The sequence below is a fragment of the Balaenoptera physalus genome (assembly GCF_965194825.1).
Source record: "Balaenoptera physalus genome assembly, chromosome: 14".
NCBI classification, from domain to species: Eukaryota; Metazoa; Chordata; class Mammalia; order Artiodactyla; family Balaenopteridae; genus Balaenoptera; species Balaenoptera physalus.
Window position 1 is genome coordinate 78,962,448 of NC_138893.1, and position 25,162 is coordinate 78,987,609.

Sequence of the window (25,162 nt, forward strand, 5' to 3'; positions counted from 1 at the left end):
CAGGCAAACACTGATCTGCTTTCTGTCCCTTTTCTAGAAATTTCATATAAAAGACATATAGTCTTCTGTATCTGGTGTCTGATGTCTTTCACTTAGCATAATGCTTCTGAGGTTCACCATGTTGTCACGTGTGTCAGGCGTTCATTCTTTCTTATTGTTTAGCGTATTCTTCTGTATGAATGTACCAGTGTGTTTATCCATTCCCTAGTTGGACTAGCTAGATGGGTTTTTATTTTTATTTTTTAATAGATCTTTATTGGCGTATAATTGCTTCACAATACTGTGTTCGTTTCTGTTGCACAACAAAGCAAATCAGCCATAGGCATACACGTGTCCTTTTAAGCTGTTTCCAGTTTTGAGCTATTATAAGTCATGTTGCTATGAACAGTCTTGTACAAGTCTTTGTGGGGACTTATGTTTTCATTTTATTTAGGTAGATATCCAGGAGTAGAATTGTTGGTCTGTGTGGTAGGTGTCTGTTTGACTTTATTAGGAAACTGTTAAACTGTTTTCCAAAGTAGCTGTACCATTTTACATTCCAACAACAATCTAAGAAGCTTCCAGTTTCTCCATATTCTTTCTAACACTTGGCATTGTCAGTCTTTCTGATTAGAGCCATTCTAGTAGATGTGAAGCAATATCTCACTTTGATTTTAAATTGCATTTCCTTAATACTAATGAGGGGTAAGCCTGCTTTCATGTGCTTAGCAGCCATTCATGTATCTTCTTTGGTGAGAGGTCTGTTCAACTATTTCACCATTTTTTTAACTGCATTGTTTACATTCTTATTGAGTTTTAAGAGTTTTTGAGGGGCCCGCGCATTGCGATGAAGAGTGGCCCCCGCTTGCCACAGCTAGAGAAAGCCCTCAAACAGAAACGAAGACCCAACACAGCGAAAAATAAATAATAAATAAATAATAAATAAAAATTTAAAAAATGTATATATATTCTGTATATGCATTCTTATCAGATGTAGGACTTGCAAATGTTTTCTCCCAATCTGTGGTTCATCTTTTCATTTTCTCAGGGGTGTTTTTTAAAGAGTAATAGTTTTTTTGTTTGTTTCGATGCAATTCAGTTTAGTAATTTTTATTTTCAGAATTTTTACAGAAATGTATTTTAATAGGATATTTACTATCACGTTTTATTATTTTGAACTTGATAAATTATGCTGATTGACTTTTAAACCTACCATACCCAGATTATACCCTACCTAATCAAAGTGCATTATCCTTTTAATATACTTCTGAAACTTGATATACATGCATACTTTATTTAGAATCTTTACATGTAAATTCACTGGTGATATTATCTTGTAGATTTAGTATTTTTTGTATATTATCTTTGTCAAACATGGTTATTAAGAATATTCTAACTTGTAAAATGAACTGGGTACTGCTTCATTTTTTTTTAGCATTCTAGAATACTTTATATAGATTGGTAATGATTTATTCCTTGAAATTTTGAAGAGAAAAAAAACAGTCTGTGAAACTATTTTAGTCTGTTACTTTTCTTACAAAAAAATGCAAATTGGTTAGAGATGTAATTCATTGACTTTTTTCCCCTCAATTTTTCCCAGGGTTTTGCTCTGATGAAATTTTTGTTTTTAAAGTTAATTTTATATTTTCACAGAAAAACATGCATTTGATCTTGACTTCAACATATTTTACAGAGTTAGTACATATATCCTCGTATTAGTTTTATAATGCCCTCCATACAATACCAAGGGTCACATTCCCTTTCCCAATCCTAAGTTTGAGTATTGTTTTATCTCTACTGTTTCTCTTAATTAGACTGTCTAGTTGTTTCCCTATTTTATTGGTTTCCAAGTTCTCCACTCCTCTTACCCATACCTGTGGTTTTGACCAATCTCATTTGGTTGGTTTCTAAGATGGGACAGTTGATAGATCTTTTATGCCAATTTCTGGAAGTCCCAGCAGACCTTTTACAGAGTTGTGATTTTATAGATGAAGATACTGAGGTTCAGAGAACTCACAAGACAAGGAAAGTGGTAGAGCTGGGACTGGATACAAAGCCGGCCCTTCTTCCCCAGATCACTGCTCATCCCTGACAAATGCTGAGGGTGTTTGGGGGTGAAATGACCAGCCTCTTCTAACACACACATATGCCAACAGGAAACAGCCAGCAGTAGAGTACACAGGGCAATGACCCCTCATCTCTGAGGGGCATAAGCAAGCCCAAAGCCCTCCCTTCCCCATGCATGGTCTCTGCGATCATTCCAGCCCTTCTCTGTGAGGCTGCAGGGCCAGAACTGCCAAGTCCCTAACCTATACATCTGTATGTTGAGGCCCAGAAGCATGAGGCCCCCCTCTCTCCCCTGGCTGTCAAGAGATGAATGGGTGTGTATAGGGGTGTGTATATGAGAAGGCAAAAGGCCAAGCATATGTTGTTCCCCATCAGCACTGCCCAGAGAAAAGAGGTTGACCAAATATTTGGCAAGATAGAACATTATGGTCTCTGGAAAGATGTTCTCTGAAAGGAAGAGAGAGAGGTACGATACAAGCTCTGCTGTAGCCTGAGCCCGTCTACCCCCCTTTCCCAAGCACTCCCCCCCAACAACTCACACTCTGATTCTAGGCACAGCTGGAAACCGAGCAATCACTACTGTGCTTCCCAAGTTTTTTGACACTCAGCTAATGTGCAAATAGTCTGGTTGCAGAACTCTGTCCCCAATTGTTAAGTGGTCTTTGAGCTTCTACATGAGGCAGGAGGACACCCTATAATTCACAGCCAGAGAATCCCCAAAGCTCCAATGCCGCCTCCTCCACGAAGCCATCCCAGATCCCCCAGGTGGAGGTAGTGCTCTCTCCTCAGGCCTCCTAGGGCTGCTTGGTTTTACCTTTCTGTTGACTCTCCTCAGTGCCTGTCTTGCGTTCATTTATTTATTCTTTCTTTCAGCTTTTATTAAAATACAACTGTGCCACGTGATAAAAGAAATCTTTACATATTAAGGTATGGGAAAGTCATTCTGGCTTATACATGAGTTCACTTGAATTTTATGCTAACTAAAACAGCCTACTTGTGGCCTATCAAACATGCATTGTACATCTGCTTTAATTATTAAAAAAAAAAAGTGCACTGACCAGAAGTAAAGAATGTCCAAGTTAAAAATAAAGATCAGCCTCCCTTCCTGGGATGCCGATGCTGGTCCTCCTTCAATGATAAGACTCCCTTCCCAGGTGCCAAGGCCATCCTGACTCGCCATGTACATGCTGATCTGTTTTTCTGAAACCTTGAAGGAATGTATCCCTGACTTGTTTGACGTTCTTTGTTCTGACAAGACATAAAACTGTGCTGAAAACCATGCTTCTCTGGAGCAGTTCCTCAGAGTTACCTGAAAGGCTGTCTTCCAGGCTATAGTCCACAGTTTGGCTCAAATAAAACTCTTTTCTATCCCTGTTATAGACTGTTCATTGATTGTTTTCATCGACATACGCGATAGGCTACAATGGCGCATGAATCAGAAGTGGTTAAAGTTCCTCATGGAATTTGTAGTCTGGTGGTAGAGAGAGAGCATGAATAAGAATCTATTACAAATTGTGATTGGTGCTCTGGAGGAAAGAAGTCAAAGAGCCACCCATGTGCACAGTTGTGGGAGGGGACACGCTGGGCAGACGGTCCTCAGGGCAGGAACCCAACTGCTGTTGTGGCTGAAGCTTAGGGAGAGAGAGAGGGATGGAGCAATAAACAGAGAGGGCTGCAGAGGCTGACCTGCACACTGCTCTCCCCTGGCTTCTCAAGGGTCTTCTTCATCCCTCGGCACAACCCTGTCACGATGGAGACCTTATTGGGTGTCCTCCTCCAGCTCAAGAGCAGAAGCTCCTTTAGCACAAGAACTGGGTCTGAGTCATCTCCAGGACCCCCATCTTGGGCACAGGGTCTGGCCTTGAATCAGACCACGATTAACGAACAAGCGGAGTTGGGGTGAGCATCTTCCTTGGTGAAATGATAGATAAGGGAAATATTTGCCCACCAGATTAGGGACTATTTCAAGCCCAGCCAGAACCCGCCAGGCAAACCTACCCATTCCCTGTGCCTCTTCAAGTCACAGATTCCTCATCTATCGCAAGAGCAGCTGTGCTTGCCCGTCTGCATCCCAGCGTCCTTTGCAAGCGCACAGTTCAGTAAGAATGTGCGTGGAAAGCACTGTTGAGCCCCAGCGCCACACTGGTTTAACAGAGGATGGTTCACGTCCCTTATTTGTGTTTGAGAGAGAAGTTTCTGAACCAGCTCACCCCTTCCCTTGTCCCACTTTGGCCTTGGTACTGGGCTCCCTAGAGGCTATCGACCCGGCAGTGCCTCATCTTTTATCTCTTCCCCAGGAGTGGTGTGGGGACACCTGCGCAGAGGGGACCAGTCAGGAAATGTCCCTAACATGAGAAGCCAGCCTGCGAGGTGTGTTGGGGAAATGCATAATTGATGGGCAGTCCAGTGGAGGCCCTCCCGGAGGACTGAATTGTAATCAGCAGTAGCGCTCGGCCATGACAGAAATTCCTTTTACCTCCCGGTGTAGCCATGAGCCTGGCGAGCAAGTCCCCCTGTTCCTTAAGAAGCATCCTGACTTCAGCAGGTCGCCTCGGGTCACTGCAGCCGCCTACACTCTGCCTGCTGGATTCGAAGTAGGCGTCAGGCAGCGACCAGGGCTCTGGCATCCTTGGGGAGTGGACTGCTGAGTGCTTGGTCCCTCCCACACTTGGGCAGGTTGAGGGGTGAAGCCATCTCTCCCAAGGCAAGAGCAGGAGAGGGCATGCACTCCAAAATGTGAAAATGTGACACGGCTACTGCCACAATGAATTATTCACGCACCAGGATGAATTAGTAATCTGAGCTTGGAATTAATTTTATTGGGTTTCCAAAAAGGTGAGCATTTCAGAGGCAGGAAGGAGGTGGCCTGCTCCCTTCCCCCCACCCAAATCGTTAAGGGCGGGGGCACACAGGTTCACCCACACCAAGTCACCCAGAAATTCCATTTTTTACTGTGTTGGAAGGTGACTCATGGGCTCTATCTATAATTTCTTTTTGATCTTAATAAGAAATTACAATATCCCTCATTGCCCCAGAATCTTCCCCTGTGGTAGAAGTAAAAATTTCAAATTAAATGACTCCTGTTCTTCCCTGAGGCGAGCGAAGACAGCCTTGTAGACACAAATCCCTTTACACTTGGACACGGAGAAAAGAATGAAGATGGATGGCCCCAGCCCTCCTGGCCTGCTGCACACCTGCCTGCCCTGCTCTCGGCCTTTCACCACCTCCCTCCTCGCTCGTCTCTTGACAAGTTCATTGCTGTTCACCAGAAAGCGATCAGCAGAGTCTTGCTTCTGGAGAAGTTAAGTGCAGGCCGACAATTCCTCAGAGGTTCAGTGCATAAAAAGTCTGCAAAAGAGGGTTTGGAAGTGCTTCACAGAGCGGCCCATGTCTCCACATACGTCAAGAGGGTTATTGTTTGGGGAAAACAGGCTGTATTGGAGACTTTGGGAATTGCAAGGAGGTTTTGCAAGAATTCAAAGAAGCAAATGGGAACTAAAAGACACAGCCAACATTTACTGAGTGCGTACTATGCGGTCAGCTTCCTGTTAGGCCTTTGCAAGTCATTGTTTCATGGAATCCCCAGAACCCCAGGGGACTGGCTATTGTTATTAACTCACAGAGGTTAAATAATCCTCCCAAGGTCACTGAATGGGTAGGAGGGCTAAGACTCAAACTCAGGCTTGCTTGGACCTAATAGCCAGTGATTTTCATCTGTGTGCGTGTTATCCAGGTTTGTGGAAAGGAAAAGAAAGCAGGCACATGCATGCACAAGGTTGCAATGACAGCAGCATAGAACAAAAAACAATAAGGCCAGGAGCCCCCCCCCACCGCCGAGTAAGGACTTGCTCCCTAATCCCATCACCAGCTCCCTGGGACACTTTGGAAACATCCCTTTGCTGCACTGCACCTTACTCTCCTCACTGATGTGATGGCAGGTTTGAAGTGCAAGATCCCTCAGGCCCAATTCTGTAAGCCTCTCCTCTTCCCAGTCCACAGACGAGGACAGTGTGGCTCAGGAAGCAGGGCCACAGAATTTTGTGGCCAATCGGGTGCAACCAGTCACGGGGGCCTTAAAGCCCCAACATGCCCAGGGACGCTGGGCCCACCTGTCAAGACCTCCAAGATGGAAATGAACGAGGCCCGAGGCTGTTCATGCCACCTTCAGAGAGGGTTGGACAAAGTCTGCCGCCTGCCAGCCTGGAGTACTGTCGGGGTTCGGTACTCATTTATTGAGCAGATATAGTATTTTTAGCATGACTTCCCTAAGTGCTTTCTACGTGCCGGCACTAGCACTGAATTCCCCCGACCCAGGGCCACTGGGATACTCTGTGACGGCCAGGCGCTGGACCACCTCTGTCTCAGGGGATGGGGGGGTGCGTGGGTGGGGATTCAAGGCAAGCCTTGACTGAATTTGATGGAAAGAACCACTTCTAGCAGTAAGACGTTAGAAGAAGGGTAGAGTGTCTGGTAGAATAAAGAGTATTCGCTATGGTGTCCAGTGGACTTGCTTTGAACCGTTTCTGACACTTACTGGCTATGTGATTCCAGACAAAAACCCCTCCATCTATATATCTTGGTTTTCTTCCCTGAATCAAGAGATGTAGAAATCCAGCCTGTTGAAATCAAAGCACGAGAAAGGAAGGGTGGGTGTGCATTCAGGGATGCTTACAGCACCATGGTCTCTAGTGGATCTGGACCCAAGAGAGCAAGGTGAGTGCCCAGCAGGAGGGGAGTGGGTGTGAGCTCTGCTATGCCGCTGCCCCCAGGGTGGAATGTGGGGCAGCCTTTCAAAAAAGCAGGTACCAGTTGACTGGGAGGGGCTTCAAATGCAGAGAAGTGTATAGAATATGATCCCAATGTGTAAAATCAAGAGGAATATTTATATATGATTATGTGAGCGTTGAGGAAGGTGCATCAGGGACACCCTTCAAATTATTAACACTGGATGCCTGGGGTTTAGGGAGATGGATTGAAAGGTGAAATCAGGAGAAGGGAGAAAAGCAGAGGAGTGGGGAAGAAAATGGTAAGTCAAAGAGGAAAAAGTGAATGAAGGTGTCCATAAGCTAAACAGCTTGTCTGCTAGGATATCTGCATGCATATATGCACAGAGGAGTGGATGGAAAGATTTTCAATCAAATGTGACTCGTCTCAACAGGATGCTGATGCCGTCTAGAGCACTGTCCTGGGGGTCAGATGATTTCATCGCATGTAAATATGAGAGAGCAGTCCAAAGCTACATCTTCAGAGGAGCGCCAAGACCTGACAGTCTGCGAAAACCCAGGCCAGTGTTTTTCCATCACCCCACAACCGCCTCACCAAATCATTATGAACCAGACATATTCCAGTGATTGACTTGTTGAATGTGGGACATTGATTATTAGTCATTCTCTCAGGCTATGAGCGTGAATCAAAACAAATGACAATCCTCTCACTTTAGGTGGGAGATTTGCACCCGGTCGACCACGAGCGCTGTAATCAAGATGTCAAAGCAGCAATCACATTGCAGTTTAAAAATAACTGGAAATGCTCACTTGAACTAAGTATGTGACAAGCATGAGGCTAATGGGTGGGACCAGTGGATGACTGTTGACATAAGCCTGTGGTCAGACACAAGGAACTCATGTCCCTGAGAGCTATGTGCTGGGTGCTTGCTCTGTGCAAAGCGTTTTGCGTATATTCTTTGAATTAATACTGCCAAGAACCCCTGCATAAATTTACCATTTTACTGATCAGGAAACTGAGGCGCAGTGAAGTTAGGTAACTTGCTCAAGGTTTCATAGCGGGTGTATGGTAGGACCAGGATTAAAATCCAGAGAACCTTGACTCATAGAACGCACACTTTTAATCCTCCACTACAATGATACGACTCCAAACTGAGAGATTTTTTCAGGCTTTAGTCATCTAGATTGCTGCGTGTGTCCATGGTGATCTAACGCAGCTTTTCAAGCCGCCAGTGGTAGCTTAATTACGGCGTGCTCTTGATATTGTTGGAATGTGACATTAATCAGCGTACTCGTCTGCAGTGGGATATGACTCGCAGGTGTAATTTACGTGTCCTTTGGTGTGTTATTAATGTGTGCTCTCAATGGAGGTTTAATTTTGGAAGTGCTTTTCCATATCATCGTGGAGACTTGAGCGATAATTGGAGAAGCACCCCTTGAAATGGAAAGAAAGGCGTCCTGCTGCTCTCTCAAAGGTCATCAGTGACCGCCGAGACCCCAGAGCGGGGGACGCCCTCACTCTGCTTCCTCCTCCGCTTTGCTGCACAGGGGGCGCTATGGCTGTCCTCCACCGTGGGTCCTCCTATCATCATGGAGATCCAGAAGTGCGGAGGTGAAGGAGGTCTTGGTAGAGTCATCGCTTCCCATGGCTCAGCTAATTCTGAAGCCTCCTCCCCCAGACTCCTGCTAGGCTGGCGTCCAGCATCTGCTGGGATGCCTCTCGTGCTGGAGAACTCACTTCCTAACAATACAGTACTTTCAATTTTGGGCGGCTATACTGTTGTTCTTTCATTCAGAGTATGGAAGGACCCAATATATGGAGGGCCTCTGCTTCTTGGTGCTAATTCTAACACGTGTACAGCAGACACTGCGTCTAATCTCTTTCAGTTGGCAGCCCCTTAAGGAGTTGAAATGGGGAATATACACCCTCTGAATTTTTTTCAGGCTGATTATTTATACTTCCTTGTACTCTTATGATGAGGTTTGAGCATGTTCAAGATTGTCAGTTTTCCTCCTCAATCTTGGCATTGAGAACTGAATACAGGACTCAGACGAGGCCTGATTAGGAAAGCCCTGTATATGAGACTTTGAACTTCTTCATTCTACACGGTCTACTCCTATTAATGCAACTCCAAGTTGCTTCTCTCCAGTGAGAGTTAGAGCACAATGCCGATGCCTGTGGAGTGGCTGAGGACCTCTCCTGTCTCACTCAGGCTGCTTCCAAGACAGCTCTCTCACCCTGTGCTTGCACAGTGGAGCTTCTTGGGGACAACTGCAGAAGCTTACTTTTCTCCTTTGTGTTTTTTGCCTTGTAAGTTGCGTTGCATCACCATAACCCACTGAGAGCTTCTTGGATCGGAATTCTCCCATCTACCTCATTTGTCATCCCCTCCCAGTTCAGTGGCGTCTACAGATGTGATAAGGAGCTTTCTATGCCTTCATTCAAGTATTCACAAAATTTGTTTTAGCAGGAGAGCGCCAAGGACAAAGTCTTATCTCGGCGCCCTGGAGAGCTCCTGAAGTGACAAGCTGAACAGGCATGAATTAATCAGCAAGCTCTGGGCATGGTTCTTGAAGTGGTTACAAGTCCACCTTCCTAACTGTGTTATTACCTTAGCTAGAGTTTTTCATGTTACCCAAAAGGATATCATAAAAACTTTATTATATACCATTTGGAAACCCAAATACACTTTGCCCAACTGCATTTCCCTGATCTAACTATCTCATAATTACAAACACCCTCAGAAAAAAGGAAGGAAGGGAGGGAGGGAGGAGAAGAAAATCAGATTGCTTTGACAGGATTCATTTTTAAATGGACACCCTGACTGTTATGAATCAACATTTGTTCCCAGACCATCTTTTCACGAAAACCGTGCTTTTTATTGCTGGATGGCTGCGCAGGAACAACATGCGGCATGGGCCTTTAAATATTGCCCTCGCGTTATTTTTGAAAACTGAAATAGCGTTGCCCATCTTTACTCATCTGTCAAACTTTGTCAAGGCCCTGCTCTCTGTCTGGCACTGGGCTAGCGGCCAGGGCTCAGAGTACCGGAAGTTCATGGTCCTGCATCAACATAGTCAGCATCTTCCCTTCTCCCTTATTTCTCAACTCCTTCCGTATCTCTGGCCAAGGATGAGTGACCCCATGTTCAGGTTCTCTCTTGGCCCAATGGCCAGAGGTCTTGGGTTTTTCTTCTCTCTCCAGAACCCTCAGCTCTCCCTTTCAGCCCAAAGCACATCATCCTGACCTAGAAAGACAGGGTCCATTTCCATCATCACAGCCGCATTATCTTATTGGGCCCGAGCAGCAGGTTAATTTCTTCCTCATCTTTCTTCCTCTGAGTATGAATTTAAAAGCTCATTTCCCCCAAGATATCAGTTTCCTCTGGGCTGTGGCCCTTCTGACACTAGAGTATTAGGACTATTTTATTTGCAACGATCGAGAACCAAATGCAAACCAGCTAAAGCAAAACAAGTAATACACGAGCTCACATAATTGAAAAGTCTGAGGACAGACCATGCTTCAGGAAGTGTCGTGTCCAGGGTTGCAAGCAACATCATCAGCACCCGATCACTCTCTCTGTCTCTCAATTCTCTTTGACTTCATTCTCAAAGGACATGTTTGGCCCCCCAGAAGCTCTAGGCTTTATCGTCACTGCTGTAGAGCACAAAGAGAAGAGTGTCCTTCTCATCATGTAATTAAAAGCACTGGACTTAGCAGTGATTGGACCTTGGCTTGAGTCACATGCCCACCCTGACCAATCATCATTGTAAGACCATGTTGTGCTCTGGTCAGGAAGAGTCACATGTCCACTTGTGGCGCTGAGGTTACAGCCAGCTCCACCTGACACTTGAACTGAGTCTGGGCAGGTTGCCAGAGGAACATTTGGGTACTGTTATTGAAAGAAAGGGGAATAAATGCTGAATTATAAAAAAAAATACTGAGAAGAGTTCCTCCATTCTTATAAGGTGCCTGGCACAGAGTACCTACTCAGTAAATTTTTGTTGAATGACTTTAAAAACCACGGCATCCATTATACTCTTGCACGTCCATCTTTCTCTGATGTCCTCACCAGTGGGAAGCTGATCCTTGTGGTTGTCTACATAACAACCACTCTCCCTTTCTCCCTTGTGAATAAAACTTGATTTGGCTGAGGACTCCATACCTCAGGGAAGATGATGTTTGGGACACAACCTGATTGATCTAGACTAATGGGTCTCAAACTTCTGCTTGCTGCTCAGAAACATCTTGAGGGCTCCTTTCGACACAGGTTGCTGGCCAGTGCAGGACCATGTTTTAAGAGCCACGTTCTAGAGAGATCACTCCAGTACAAGATGTAGGTAAAGTCTGAGAACCTCTGCTGCAGAAGACAATCAAATGGACAACAAACAGAAAAGCCCAGATTGGATGGTGTCGGTATGTTTTGACTAAAGTAGAAGCTCAGCCAAAGCCCTCCCACGTTTGTAAGATAAAACCCAACCCTCCCGATAAGGGCTTTCTTGGCCATAGCTTGTCTTCCAGCTCCAGCCCCACTCCTGGCATGAGTCTTCTCACTGACCACGTGCAACCATGATCTTTCATGGACTTATTCCTTTCCTAGCGCTCTTGCCCATGCGGTCCATTCAATCATCCTCTTCCCTCTCCTGTGAAGTCCTTAATGGACAAGCCACCTACTGCAGGACCACGGTGTGTCTCCCTGCCTTGTACTCAGCTTCTGGAGGGCAAAAGCCTGTCTCTTCTCCTGATAATCCAGTGCTCAGCACTAGGCTGGCCCACACTGAAGATTAGTTAAATGAATGAGGTTCCCCAGGCAAGAATAACATCTATCATCCATGTAGCCTTCACCCTGCTGAGCACAGAAGGCCCTATATAAACAATGGCTAAACAATAAGACATCTGAGAGGTCACTGCACACCTAATGCCATGCCAGGAAGCACAAAGCCAAGAGCTCCAATGCAAACATCAGACGAAACAATGTTTGATCCTGGCTCCGCGATCATGAGCAAATTATCTAAGCTTGCTAAGCCTCACTGTCCTCATCTGTAAAATGGGAATATTATAGCACCAAAATTATTATTATTAAGATAACATGAGTTGAGACACCTAAGGCACTACGCACCATGCTTGGCACATTGCAGGGTTCCATTAATGCCAGCTCTCATTATTATCTTATGACAATCATTCAAATATTGCAACCAAACAGGTATACCAGCTTGATTAATGTTTGCTTCAGTGGCTTTGTTTCTAGCAGAGAATCCAGCACAGGATGCTAAGGGGCTCACATAACTTGGCCTAAGGCTATTAAAGTGCCTGACATGGCCGATTGGACCTGAATTCACCAAGAAATTGTTACGTGCATCCAAATTTGTTCTAGGCAATCTCCACGTGTGCTGGGGAGGAGAGGGCAACAATTCATCAGAAAGGAAGACGCGGCTCTAGAGGAACGTCCTCCCCACCTAGCTGCCTGTGCGGCAAACTCTTTTCCATCCCCTAATGCCATCCAGGTGTTCTTTGTCCTTGCGCCTAGAGTGGTCACCCAGCTTCGATGTCACCTCTGTCCCTCGTTCTTACTCCTACTCTGGCCTCGTCCCCACTGTGCAGTGCTTAGTTGTTGGCATACGTGTCTTCAGCAGGAGTGTAGGAGTGCCTTGAGCCTAGCCCAGTGCCTGACAAAAGCGGGGGGCAAAGTTGGTGGTGTCCCTCCTTCTCTGGGGAGCCCTTCGGCTCTTTGAGGGAGGCTCTACTGAGCCACAAAGCAACCCAGTGAGCTTTAAGTGGTGTGGTGCTTATGACAGCCTGGGCTCAAGGGCCCATCAATCCTGTCATCACGCTCCGTGAATGACAGAGGAGGTCTGGGTGGTCAGAGGAGCCAGTCACAGGATGAACGGATTTATAGAGAAGAAGGGGACAGGAGGACAGTCAGGAAGAGAGGAGAGCCCCGGAGTAGGAGGCAGGGGACCCAAGGGACATTGAGGGCCTCAGCCCTCTGCATCTGGTGAGGCTGCTCCAGGCTCTGTCCCAGCCCCAGGGTATTCGGGGCAGCTATCCTGTGACTCCATTGTTGGTGGATGGGGCCCAAGTCCTACTTAAAATCACCATGGGAATTTGTTCACTGGATTTAAGCCCTGGCTCTGCCGTCCACTAGCTGGGTAGCCTAGGGCAGTATTTTGCCATCTCTGATTGTCAGCTTCCTTATGATCTTGTCATACATCACTTGGTAGCAGTTAGTTATGTGGGCATATTAACTCTTCATCCTACAGGTATGGAGAGGGAAGGAGGGGCACAGAGGACAGAAATACCAGGACCGAGTTTCTTATCCTGGCACATCATAGCAGTATACCCACCTGAGCTTTCCCGTAATACTTTACATCCTATCTTTTCCTTTATTTCAATCTCTAATACTCGCGGGTTACCCAAAATGCCAGAAGCCAGCGCTGCCAGAAAAGCCAAGGAAAGGAAACAGAAAAACTGGCCGTTTCTTCTTTCTTGTTAACTCAACAATCTCATGATCCACGGTCTGTGTTTTTAGAAGAGGGCTCACAGAGGCCAATCCATGCCTCAGCGACCCTGATGTTTCTATCAAATGAATCATCTGAAACGGGATCTTCAGTTTACCTGAGCAGAACCATGTCAGGGCTGCTCGAAATGAAAGGTGTCTAGGCTCTGTGTTTGGACATGAACAATTTTCATCACAGCAAAGGTATAAAGCTTGCATTTCAGCCTGGCACTTCCTGCAGCCTCGAGCTTTCTGCTTGGTTGGAATCGACTTTCCTTATAAAGAAAAGAAACCTGCATATAACCAAGCTTAATAAGGAATGAATGAAGCCCAGGCCAGCTTCTACGGTGGTAAAGTAACACCACCCACAAGCCACAAAACCCCAGTCCGAGGGAGAAATAAGGCTGACTTTTTGCCAATTGTGCCTTTTATTCTTTCCTTTCCTCCCTCCTTTCTTTCCCACACACCAGGGTGGTTAAAGACACGGTGTCATTTGTACAGATCAGGCTCTCTTCTTGTAAGTTTCCAGTTAAACATTCTTTTGTAGCTGACACCTATTAATAATTTAAAATGCCTGCTCTTTTGAACAATGATCAAAATTAAGCTATTACCCACAGGGGGATATTTACATACAGTTAGTCGGCAGCTGTTTAACAGCCTTTTCCACTCAAGATTTCTCGTGACCCTCACATATCATTTGTAAGCAGAAGAATATTTGGTTATTGTATGATTTTTTTCTTCCATGTATTTGATAAATGGCCACTGGGAATCACTTAGGAAGTAAATAAGGTAATTCTTTGTGATTTCTGCCGGCTGCTGAAGTTACAGGAGAAGGGCAATTACTTTTAGATCTCTCTACATGCAATTTACTAATAAGCTACAGAATGCAGAAACATGTAATTAGTAATTACTATAGTATGTAGTGGTGCGGTGCTTACCCAGTCAGTCTATGGGCCTATAATCTAGTGGCAGAAAATGAATCGTGCTTGGTACACTCAAGCAAACCCGGCATATTTGGAGAGAGCTGTGATGATAAACTTAATGTCTGTTTATAGGCACTGTGGAGGGCACAGCAAGCATTGTTACATCCAGCTTCTTACCTGACCCCATGGCAAGGCTGATGTGCAATTGCCTCCTTGCCTCCACTTTTAATGACCGGCCAGATTCAAATAATGTTGAGGACCTGCCTAAGATTACAGGCCAATGAGTGGTAGACCCAGGCCCAAATCCTGAGCTTCAGGCTTCAGGCTCATCCCTGTCAATCCCACCAGAGCATTGTCTAGTCATACTGCTGGAGGAGTGATGCCACCTCCCAGGGCTCGGATGTGGACAAGACTCAGGATCCCAAAGAACATTTCATGACAGAGTTAGGGGTTCTGAGGAGAAGAATGAAGAAAAGGACATAAAACAAGTGTCTAGTTTTGAGGGGGGGAACACTGCACACTTGATGTCCATTACCTTATTATTGTGCCCATTTCATAGGAGAGAAAATTGAGACTCAATGGAGGGTCAGTCGAGGTTTATCAGGATCACTCAGTGTTAAGTGGCAGAGCTGGAGTGTGACCCTGGGTAAGTCTGACCTCAAGGACAACAATCTCTCCCTCACACCGAGAAATTATCCTGATGGATGTGACTCCTTAGTTCAGCAAACTGAGTGTATCTGCATCAAATATCTCAAAATATTTAGGGCAAATGAGGGGAGCTCACAGATGCAGGATCTTAAAACTGATGACTATCACCCAGTAATCTCAATTTCAGAAATTTATCCTAAAAAAAAGACAATCTAAAAACTGCAGGTAAGAGTTTATGCACAAATATATCCAACAAAGATGTTCTTTATAAGAACAAAACCTGGGGAAAGAATGCAAACACCCAATAACACAATAATAGAGAAGGAAGCATGGTTATAGCCATATGATAGAATACTAGGCAACCATGAAAAATGATATTAATGAAGATTTTTTAATAACATAGGAAAAGCCTTAAAACCCAATTGGGAGTGAGGCAAAATACAAAATGATGTATACAGTAAGAGCTCATTTAGGTAAAATAATATTTATGGAAAGAGAGATATAGACCAAAATTGTGTGTGGGAAGTTAAGGGGTGACTTTATTTTTATTAAATAACAGCTTAATTGAGATATAATTCACATACCAAAAAAATTCCCCCTTTTAAATGTGTAATATTTATGGGTATTAGTGTATTCACAGAGTTGTACAACCATTACCACTGTCTAATTTTAGAAAAATTTCATTACCCATACCCATTAACTGTACCCCCATTACCCCTACCCTCCCAAGCCCCTGCCAGAGACCAATACATTTTCTGCCTCTATAAATTTGCTAATTCTGGACATTTCATATATAAATGGAATCATACAATATGGGATCATTTGTGACTAGCTTCTTTCACTTAGCATAATGTTTTCAAGGTTCATTCATGCTGTAGCATTTATTGGTACTTCATTCCTTTTCAAGGCTGAATAATATTCCATTGTATGCATATATCACAATTTGTTCATTCATAACTTGATAGACATTTGGATTGTTTCTATGGTTTGGCTATTATGACTTTTGCTGATATAAACAGCGATATACAATATGTTTTCAATTCTCTTGGGTATGTACTGAGAAATGGAATGGCTGGTAATTCCATGCTTAACATTTTGAGGAACTGCCAAACTGTTTTCCAAGGTGGCCGCACCATTCTACATTCCCACCAGCACCACCAGCAATGACTGAAGGTTCTAACTTTTCCACATCACTGCAAATGCATGTTGTTATCTGTCGTTTTAATTTTAACCATACTAGGGGGTGTAAAGAAGTATATCCTGGGCTTCCCTGGTGGCGCAGTGGTTAAGAATCTGCCTGCCAATGCAGGGGACACGGCTTCGAGACCTGGTCTGGCAAGATCCCACATGCCGCGGAGCAACTAAGCCCGTGAGCCACAACTACTGAGCCTGCGCGTCTGGAGCCTGTGCTCCGCAACGGGAGAGGCAGCGACAGTGAGAGCCCCGCGCACCGCGATGAAGAGTGGCCCCCGCTCGCCGGAACTGGAGAAAGCCCTCGCACAGAAACGAAGACCCAACATAGCCAAAAATAAATATAAAATAAATAAATAAATTAAAAAAAAAGAAGTATATCCTTATGGTTTTTATTTATATTTCCTAATGACTAGCCATGTTGATCATCTTTTAATGTGTTTATATCTCCTTTGGAGAAATGTCTATTGAAATTCTTTGCCAGTTTTTTAATTGAGTTGTCATTTTGTTATTGAGTTGTAAGAGTTCTTTATATATTCTGGATACTAGTCCCCTATAAGTATATGATTTACAAATACTTTCTCCTATTTGTTAGGTTGTCTTCTCACTTTCTTGATGATATTGTTGACAAAACAAAAATTTTGAATTTTAAGGAAGTCCAAATTCTGTATATTTTCTTTCGTCATCTGCGCCTAATCCAAGGTCATGCAGATTTACTTGTATGTTTTCTTCTAAGAGTTTAACAGTTTTAGATCTTGCATTTAGAGCTATAGTCCATTTGTGTATGTTGTGAGGTAAGAGTCCAACTTCATTCTTTTGCATGTGGATATCAGTTGTCCTAGAACCCTTTGTTGAAACAACTCTTCTTTCCCTATTGAATTGTCTTGACACACCTGTCAAAAATCAATTACCTATAAATGTAGGAATTTTATTTCTGGACTCTTGATTCTATCCTACTTATCTACATGTCTGTCCTTATGCCAGGACCATGCTGTCTTGATTACTACAGCTTTGTAATTGAAGTTTTGAAACTGGGAAGCAAGAGTTCTCCAACTTTGTTCTTTTTAAAGATCATTTTGGCTATTTTGAGACACTTGCAACTCCATATGAACTTTAGAATTGGCTTGTCAATTTCTACAGAAAAAAAACAACTGGGATTTTAATAGGGATTGTGTTGAATCTGTAGATCTGTTCACAGGGGTTGCCTCCCCATTGACAAAATAATGGCTGTGACCACTTCAAATGCTATGGCTTATTCCGAGCTGTAAGTGAATGCATCTTTTCCTGGCAAGAGAAGTGCAGCTCCATGGAATTAAGGCAGGCTGGGAAATTACATATACACGGAGACGGCCTATTAGAGCAAGGCAGCTTCTCCCCGGAGGCCAGTTCTCGGCCACTCCATACACCACGCAGCTTCTATTACTTAGGCCAGAAAGGCTTTAAATACCTCTGGGCACCCCTCCCCTATTTCCTGTGGAATACTATTTCACAGTCTAATAGATCTTCCTACAGGGAATTTCTCCTGTTACTTAGCCCACATTTCCTTTTTCGTTTTCGTCCATTGCCTCCTCAGGACCATGCCACTGCAGACGGATTTGCCTACTTGGGATTCCCATGTTTCACAGCCTCAGAGCCCATATTCTTTCCCTGTTGTTGGGTAAGCTCTAGGTTTTACAGACGAGGGTTCAGGAAGGAGGCCCCTAGTGAGGGCTGACACCAGGCCCCCTTGAAGCCAAGAGCAAGCACGGCCAATTCAAGGACACCAAGGAATGAAGGTCCTCCTCGTCAAGAACTGGGGAAGCCCTTGCTGCAGTCTGGGGAAGGATGGCTCACTTCTCTGGCTCCCTCTTTTGTTGTATGGAGCTGGGACTCTACTTCCCCTGCAAAAAGGATGGGGCATTGGGAGCCAGCCAAGTGCCTGCTTGGTAAGCTCACAGGAGAGCTGGCCCCCAAGGCCATGGGGGCTCACTCGTCACTCAGGAGGAAGAATAGAGGGATTCTGGAGGCTCAGATGAGAGAGAGAAGCCGGAAAGAACAAGGACTTGGAACCAGCTTTGTGTACTCAGGGTCTGTGTCACTGCTTTGCCCGCATTATCTATTTGATCTTGAACCAGCCTACCCAGGCTGGGGGTCCTAACAGGAAGACTGTGGTGCAAGAGGCGAAGTCACCAGCCTGAGCCAGGCAGCAAGCAAGGCAACAGGGTGGGCGCTCAGACCCACACTGGTTTTCCTCTGAAACCCACACTCTTTCTGATGCATAGCTGGGCCTCAGTTTCCTCATCTATGGGATGGAGCTAATGCCGTACCACAGGGCAGCTGAGAGAGCCGAGTGGGAGAATCTCTAGGTGAAAGAAATCAGGCTCAATAAATGTTATATTACTTCCTGCCTTTCTCCCCCTGGATGGCAGATCAGGACCATTTCTCTAAGTAATTTAGCAAGGCGAGTGTCTGCGGTCCCTCTCCTCCCAGACTCCTGCCCTGCACTGATAAGTTTTATTAGCAAAGAGGGAAGGGATTTTCTACGACCAAATTTCTTCTGGGCTTTCCAGGAGAAATTGATGAAGCTGCCCGGCTCCTTGGATGGCATTTCATCCTGACGGGACTGCCTGGCCTGTGCGGGGACTGCGCGATACAGAAACCTTTCTAGCCCAGGGAGGGAAGGCTGGGCAATGTTATTCTTCTGAAGGGGAAAATCATCACTTGGCTTCTTGGGTTTATGTACTCAGGGTGCCGGGGAAGCAGCTGGAATTTGCTTGGAAACCACAGTGCTGTCTGCTTGGTTCTCAATAGGTGACTGGGGACAAGATTGCGTTTGACAGTCCGTCAACTGTCTTTCTGTTCTGCATAATAAAAACCAGTTCTTGGGGCATCTCATTGGCTCTGCTGAAATTCACATTGTTTGGTTCCCTGTAAAGGTGTGTGTGTGTTATGTGTGCGTGCACACATGTGTCTCTGTGTATGAATGTGTATATGGAGTATATGTATGTGCCTGTGTGTATGTATGTATGTATGAGGGTGTGAGTGTATTTATGTGTATGGATATGTATTTGTGTGTGTGTAGGGGACATATGTACATGTCTGTGTGTGTGAATGGATGGGTACGTGTGTGTGAATATGGTATGTTTTGGGCACAAGTGTGTGTATGTGAGTGCATTTATCTGAATGTGTTTATGTGTGTGTATGTGTTTGTTTCTGTTTCCATAGGGTACTCAGTAGGGGTCCCAGAGACATCCTGAGGCATTAAAGCTTCAGGAGATGCAGAGACACATTTGCAGATGTCCCATCAACCAGAAACCTCAAGCTACTTGAGAAGCAGTGGAGAGCAAGGGAGGGTCCACCCAAACCGAGTCCTGGGTCCGCCTCGTGCAAGCTGGACATCTCAGGCAAGACCTCCTGTTCCCCGACCCCTGATGGCTACAAGGGTAACTCTTCCTCATCCTGCTCTGCCTGCCACTTCCTCCCAGAAGCCCTCTGATTCTGACTCCCATTCCATGCCTGGGTTGAGCTCCTCTCTCTGAGCCTGCATTTATAGCAGGACTATAGATTCGATCCTGAATTGGCACAGGCTCTGTCTACACATCTGCTCCCCACTCTGGGCTGCAGAGTTGTTCCTGCTCTGTATCCCAGGGTGTAGGACTCTAAGGCACCTCTTCAAAGCACAATAAATGATGTGGAATGAGTAAATGAATGAACAAATGTTCTGGGTGTCTCGGTGTTCTTTCTCATCTGTAAATTGTGGGTAAAAATACTTTACACGGTTCCTAGGAAGAGTACGTGAGATAAACTATATGAAAGCATGCTTTAAAGTGTTAAGAGTTAACACAACAATGCAGCCCTTTGGGGTCTGGGGCACCCCAACAGTTCAACGGGACAGCAGGCAGCAGGCATGGTAGAAGGAATGCAGCCTTTGGAGTCAGAAGGTCCTGATTCAAATTCTGGTTCTACCATTCAGCATCTGATTGACCCTGGGTGATGCACTTTGCTCTCAGCCTTCACGTCCTCAACTACAAAAGAGAGCCATTAGCACTTTCCTTATAGGTGTAAGGAACAACCTTTACAAAGTTCAGCACACACGGAAGCATCCAGTAAAAGTTGGTTAAACAGAAAAATGTGGGTGGGAACACGAGCATTGACAGAGTTGGTGTGTATTCAAAGAATTGTCAGGAACCTCGAGCAGAGGGGAGCAGTATGCCCTAGAGAAGAAGGGGCTGGAGTGGGGCTTTGGAAAAGCAGGAGGGAAGGTATCTTGGGTGGGTGGACCAGAATGAGCACATAAGTGGAAGGTGAAAGAGGCCATGTGAGTTTGGAGTTTGCATTAGTCTTCTAATGCTGTGTAACAAACTAACAGAAACTTAGTGGGTTAAGACAACATCCATTTGTTATCTCACACTGTAGGTCAGATGTCCACACACAATTTAACTGAGTTCTCTGCTCAGGGTCTCACAAAGCTGAAATCAAGGTGTCCACAGGGCTGTGTTCTCATCTGGAGGCTAGACTGGGGAAGGATTTGCTCCCTCAGGTTGTTGGAAGATTTTCCCTTGCAATTCTGAAAAGATGTTGCCATTTTCTTGCTGGCTGGGGGTCTCTCTCAGCTCCTAGAAGCTGCCATTAGGTTCTAATCGCATGCCCCTTCTCATAACATAGCTTACTCCTTCCTTACTTCTTGCTCACTTCCTCTTCAGGAAGGGCCAAATCCTTCTAGTAAGTGCTTTCACCTGATCAAGTCAGGCCTACCCAGGAATCTCCCTTTTGAATAACCCAAAGTCAGCTGGCTTGAGACTTTATATCTGCAAAATACTGTCACCTTTGCCAAATGTAGCCTATGCATGAGAGTGAGATCTCATTATACTCACAGGTCCCACCCAGATGCAAAATAAGGAGATTATACAGGATCTGTGCACTGGGGGTGGGAGAGGTGGGCATCTTACAATTCTACCCACCAGAGGGTTATCAAGCAGTCTTATTGGGCCATGCTATGAAGTTAGAATTCCATAAAGAAGCCACTTTGCTGTCTGTCCTATACCAATCCATAGCTGACAAAACCAGTAGTGGAAGGGTGACCATACGTCCCCATTGGCTTAGACAGTCCTGGTTTATTCCTGTTTTTTGGATGTTATTATTAACAGTACCTCCTTTCACTCTCAAAATTGACCCAGATTGGAGGAAACTGTTTATTGTCACTCAGGCTAAAGGAAGCAGCTCCTCTTTAGAGTCTTCCAGGCTCTTTTGGAAGAAGGTTGGAGGCATGTGAGTTGTCTTCATGGACAACATGAGTGAATCTACTCAGCCATGGACAGACCTTAAAATGAGAAGGTAAAAGGGGAGGTAAACAGACTCTTTCTACCCTAGCACAGAGCTCGAATGTCAGTTCCCTGGGGGTAGCAGCTACATCTTCATCGCTGCATCTCCGATGTCTAGCAATGCTCTCATAGACCACATGGAACCTGTTAAATATTTGTTCAAAGGATGAGTGAATAAACCCTTGACTCAAGGGAAATTCAACTTTAATATCAAAGTCAACTTATCTCTTTGAAAATGCATTCCGACAAAGAATCCAACGCACCCAACAATTCTTCTACCTGTCTGGCTGAACCTTCCTTTCATAAGACCCGGTGTCATGAGAATGAAATAATACACATTTTAAAATAATGGCTAAGATCATCGATTTACACAAGTTCTCCAAGGCTGAGAGCAAATTAACCAATCAACGGCCACTTCGATCAACTCATAGGTGATGGCATGAGAGGTTTGCATGGTGTTCTGACTAACACACACGGGTGTGCTGGGTTTCTTCTGACTCAGAGGCTTTGTGATTTGTGTGACGTGGTACTGATGGAGCTGGCAGATCTGAAAACCCGATGGGGGAGCTTTTTGTATGGGATGAAATGATGAAGCTGATTACTCACCTCACCTTTGCATCCTCACAGGTAGTCCTGATTGCTGGGTGAGGCCAGCCGGGGCAGGGCTTCTCCCCTACTGAAAGGGGATGGCAGGGTGTCTGATGGCATTTGCCGCAAAATCCCTCCTGATTAATCAGGCTGCTCCAATCTGTGAGTCAGAATTTCTCAAGGAGAGAAATCTGCCTTGAATAGAATTGTCCTGAACTCTGATGTCAATGCAGGTAAGCTCTTCAAAAAGCGGAGGCAGCTCTTGGGAAGCCCAGGCTTCTTGGTGCTGAGACACAAACTTCGTGAGAAGAAAATGGCTCACAAAAAAGATGAGAAAGAAAGGCTGAAGGATTGATTCTTCCATTTCTCAGGGATTGGGAAAGCCATGGAAAGGCCACTGTATTTCTCTATTCAAAGTAATTTTATGTAGGGCAGATGCATAACTATTGGGGTCTTTTAGACTCAGGTTTGACACCATTTTTACCACTTACTAGCTGTGTAACCTGGACGAGTTGTATGTTTTCAGCTTTGGTTTTCTCTTTTTTTTTAATTGGAGTATAGTTGCTTTAAAATATTGTGTTCGTTTCTGCTGTACAGCAAAGTGAATCAGTTATACGTATACATATATCGCTCTTTTTTAGATTTCCTTCCCATTTAGGTCACCACGGATCATTGAGTTCCCTGTGCTATATAGTAGGTTCCCGTTAGTTATCTATTTTATACAAAGTATCTAATTTCTTAAAGGGGGAAAAAACCAACTACCCCCAACTCCCAGGGTTTTGTAGAATAACATACTACAGAACAATGCCTATATCTCCTAGTGGGCTTTCAATGAATGTTAGGGTCTTTCCCCATGGTTCAAACCAAAACAGCAGTAGCAAAAGGTACACGTAGTCTGACAAAGGCTATTAAATTTTTTTCTATAAATACATTTGCAGGAAAAGTCTTACAGAGGTATACAAATTAACTCACATTGAACATGTTATTTTTACCAAAAATAATAGAATTACCAAAAAAATTCAGAAACCCAGGACATGTAGGGCTGCCCTGCCCATATGGACCGGTACTCTTCCAGCATCATGGTCATGGGCTCTCAGGTCTGTGTTTGCAAATATAAATGAGCCAGCCTGCAGTCTTTAGCAGGGCCAAAGTGGTGTGTAGTCAGTCAGCTTTTGCACTAGACAGCTATGCCTGGCCCCAAGGAGGAGGTGACGATCAGAATAGGTGCGGGTGTCTTAGCTGGGTTCCCAGTCTTCAGTTTGAAGGGCCTTCCTTACTGCTGCCTGGCCCCCCACTTCTTGAGCAGTGGTTGTTCTCATCCATTTATGACCCTCTGCCTTCTCACCTTGAATTTACCCTTCCTTCCCTCTACTTGATCTTAGACATGTCCCTTAGATTACTTCTGTCTCTGGTTCTTTTGGGAACTCTGCCCACTCCATTCGAGGAGACGAATCAAATAATCAAGGGCTTGTGTCTTTCTGGAAAAGAAGGATGCTGATTTTTTTCATTGCTCACAGGTCATCACCTTCATTTTCTTCAGGAGATGGATGAAGTAAAGATCCAAAACCAAGAGAATCTGGAGAGGCAGCAGGGTCTGTGAAAGGCCCTGGAATATTCACAGAGAAGCCACCCAGAAGCCTGCGAAGCAACTGAGTATTTTTGAATCAGTATTACTCTCTTCTAGGGGGGAAAAAGAGTCATTTGTAACCTGGCAACAGAGATCTGCCTGTTCCTCTTTCATGCCAAGCCGTAAACACAGCCTTCCCTCTGCTAAACCTAATGATGCTAAAAGGCCGGTGACCAGGAGGAATTAGGGCAGCAGCATCAATGTCTATAGGCACTGGTGGTGTGAACAGGCCAGTAAGGAGTGACACAGAAAGTGGCACTGTGAACAATGGGCACTCAGTAGGAACCAGAAGTTCATTGGAGAGGGAGTTCCTACCAGACTCAAGGCTCCCTGAGCCTTCGTTTCCCCATCTGCAAAATGGGGTTGATAATCCATCTCTTAAGTTTACCAAGAGCCTTTAATGAGATTATAGCCCAAAGACATCTACTCTTTCATTCAACAAATATTTGGGGGTCACACGATGTGCCAGGCCCTGAGCCAGAAGCACAGCAGATGCTTAACTGATCATTCTTTCCCTTCATCCAGATGGACTGCAGACCCTGCAGGAAGGAACTGGTACCATGACCCTATCTTCTTCTCTTCTGGGCTGTGCTGGAGGGAAATGATGTCGGGCATAGCTTCGGTGCCACTGCCCCAAGAACAAGTGTGGAGGGCAAGGTCTCTGTCTCTGGGGGTCACAGGGTCTGCTCTGCCAGGTGAAGGAGGCCTCCTTTGGGTGGCCCAGGCCTCCACTCTCAGCCTGCACAGTGAGAACCCTGGGCAAGCAGGCTTGTGGGCCAGCCACCAGGCAGCAATAAAGGCAGGGAAAACAGCTGCAAATTCCTTGAAAGTCAACCCTCAGCCAACACTTCATCATCAGGTTAAGGTCAGGATGCAGGTTCAGAATGGAAAGTCCAAGCAAGTTCCAGGACTTGAGGGCTTGAGGGTTTGAGGGTAGGGCCTGGTGGGGCAGAAGGAAGGGTAGCAAGGACGCAGGGCAGAGAAAATTCAGCCCAACTCATAGGGTTTCTAAACAGCACTGGGGTGCAGTCTTTGAGCAGTGGATCACTGTGATCAGCACTTTCTACACATTATTTTATCCAATCCTCAATGAACCCATCTTACAGATAAGGAAACTGAGGATCATCTGGAGTCAATGCCTTGTGTGACATCACCTTAAGTGACAGAGATGTGATGAGAACGCAAATCGACCGACTCTTTGTGCTACTCAAGACTGACCTGGACCACTGGGGAATATTTCATCACCACCTTAACAAAAACTGGACCCTGAGCCAAAACCTAGAGCAATCCATCTGTAGTAAAACTCAAGGGGAACAGAATCAGCTCCCTTGTCACTCACCCCAAACACCTAATTCATCTGTGCAGACCAGGACCACCCCACATCTTTTATTACTTAACTGGAGCTTAAGTATGATTAAAGGTGCCGTGCTGGGCTCAGAGGAGAAATCCATGGTCCCTGCTTTCCAAGGAGTACACATGTGCAAGAGACAGATGGGGGGCACAGAGAGAGAAGAATGTGGGGGCAGGGCAGGGGGTGCCGAGCTCAGAACGAACCAGCTGCAGGTTGTAAACTGGAACGTTGTCACTAGCACGTTGAAACCCCCGTGGTCCCAGCTTT

At 45.2% G+C, this 25,162-nt stretch overlaps 1 protein-coding gene across 1 annotated transcript in view; it reads right to left on the reverse strand.

Annotated features, from left to right (window-relative positions):
* Nucleotides 1–226: 226 nt before the first annotated feature.
* RPS24 (ribosomal protein S24) overlaps nucleotides 227–25,162 on the reverse strand; it is a 596,901-nt gene continuing 571,965 nt past the window's right edge. The window contains exon 9 of the transcript XR_014253619.1: nucleotides 227–5,394. The gene's annotated coding sequence lies outside the window, so the exon portion shown is untranslated. The remainder of the gene's footprint in view (nucleotides 5,395–25,162) is intronic.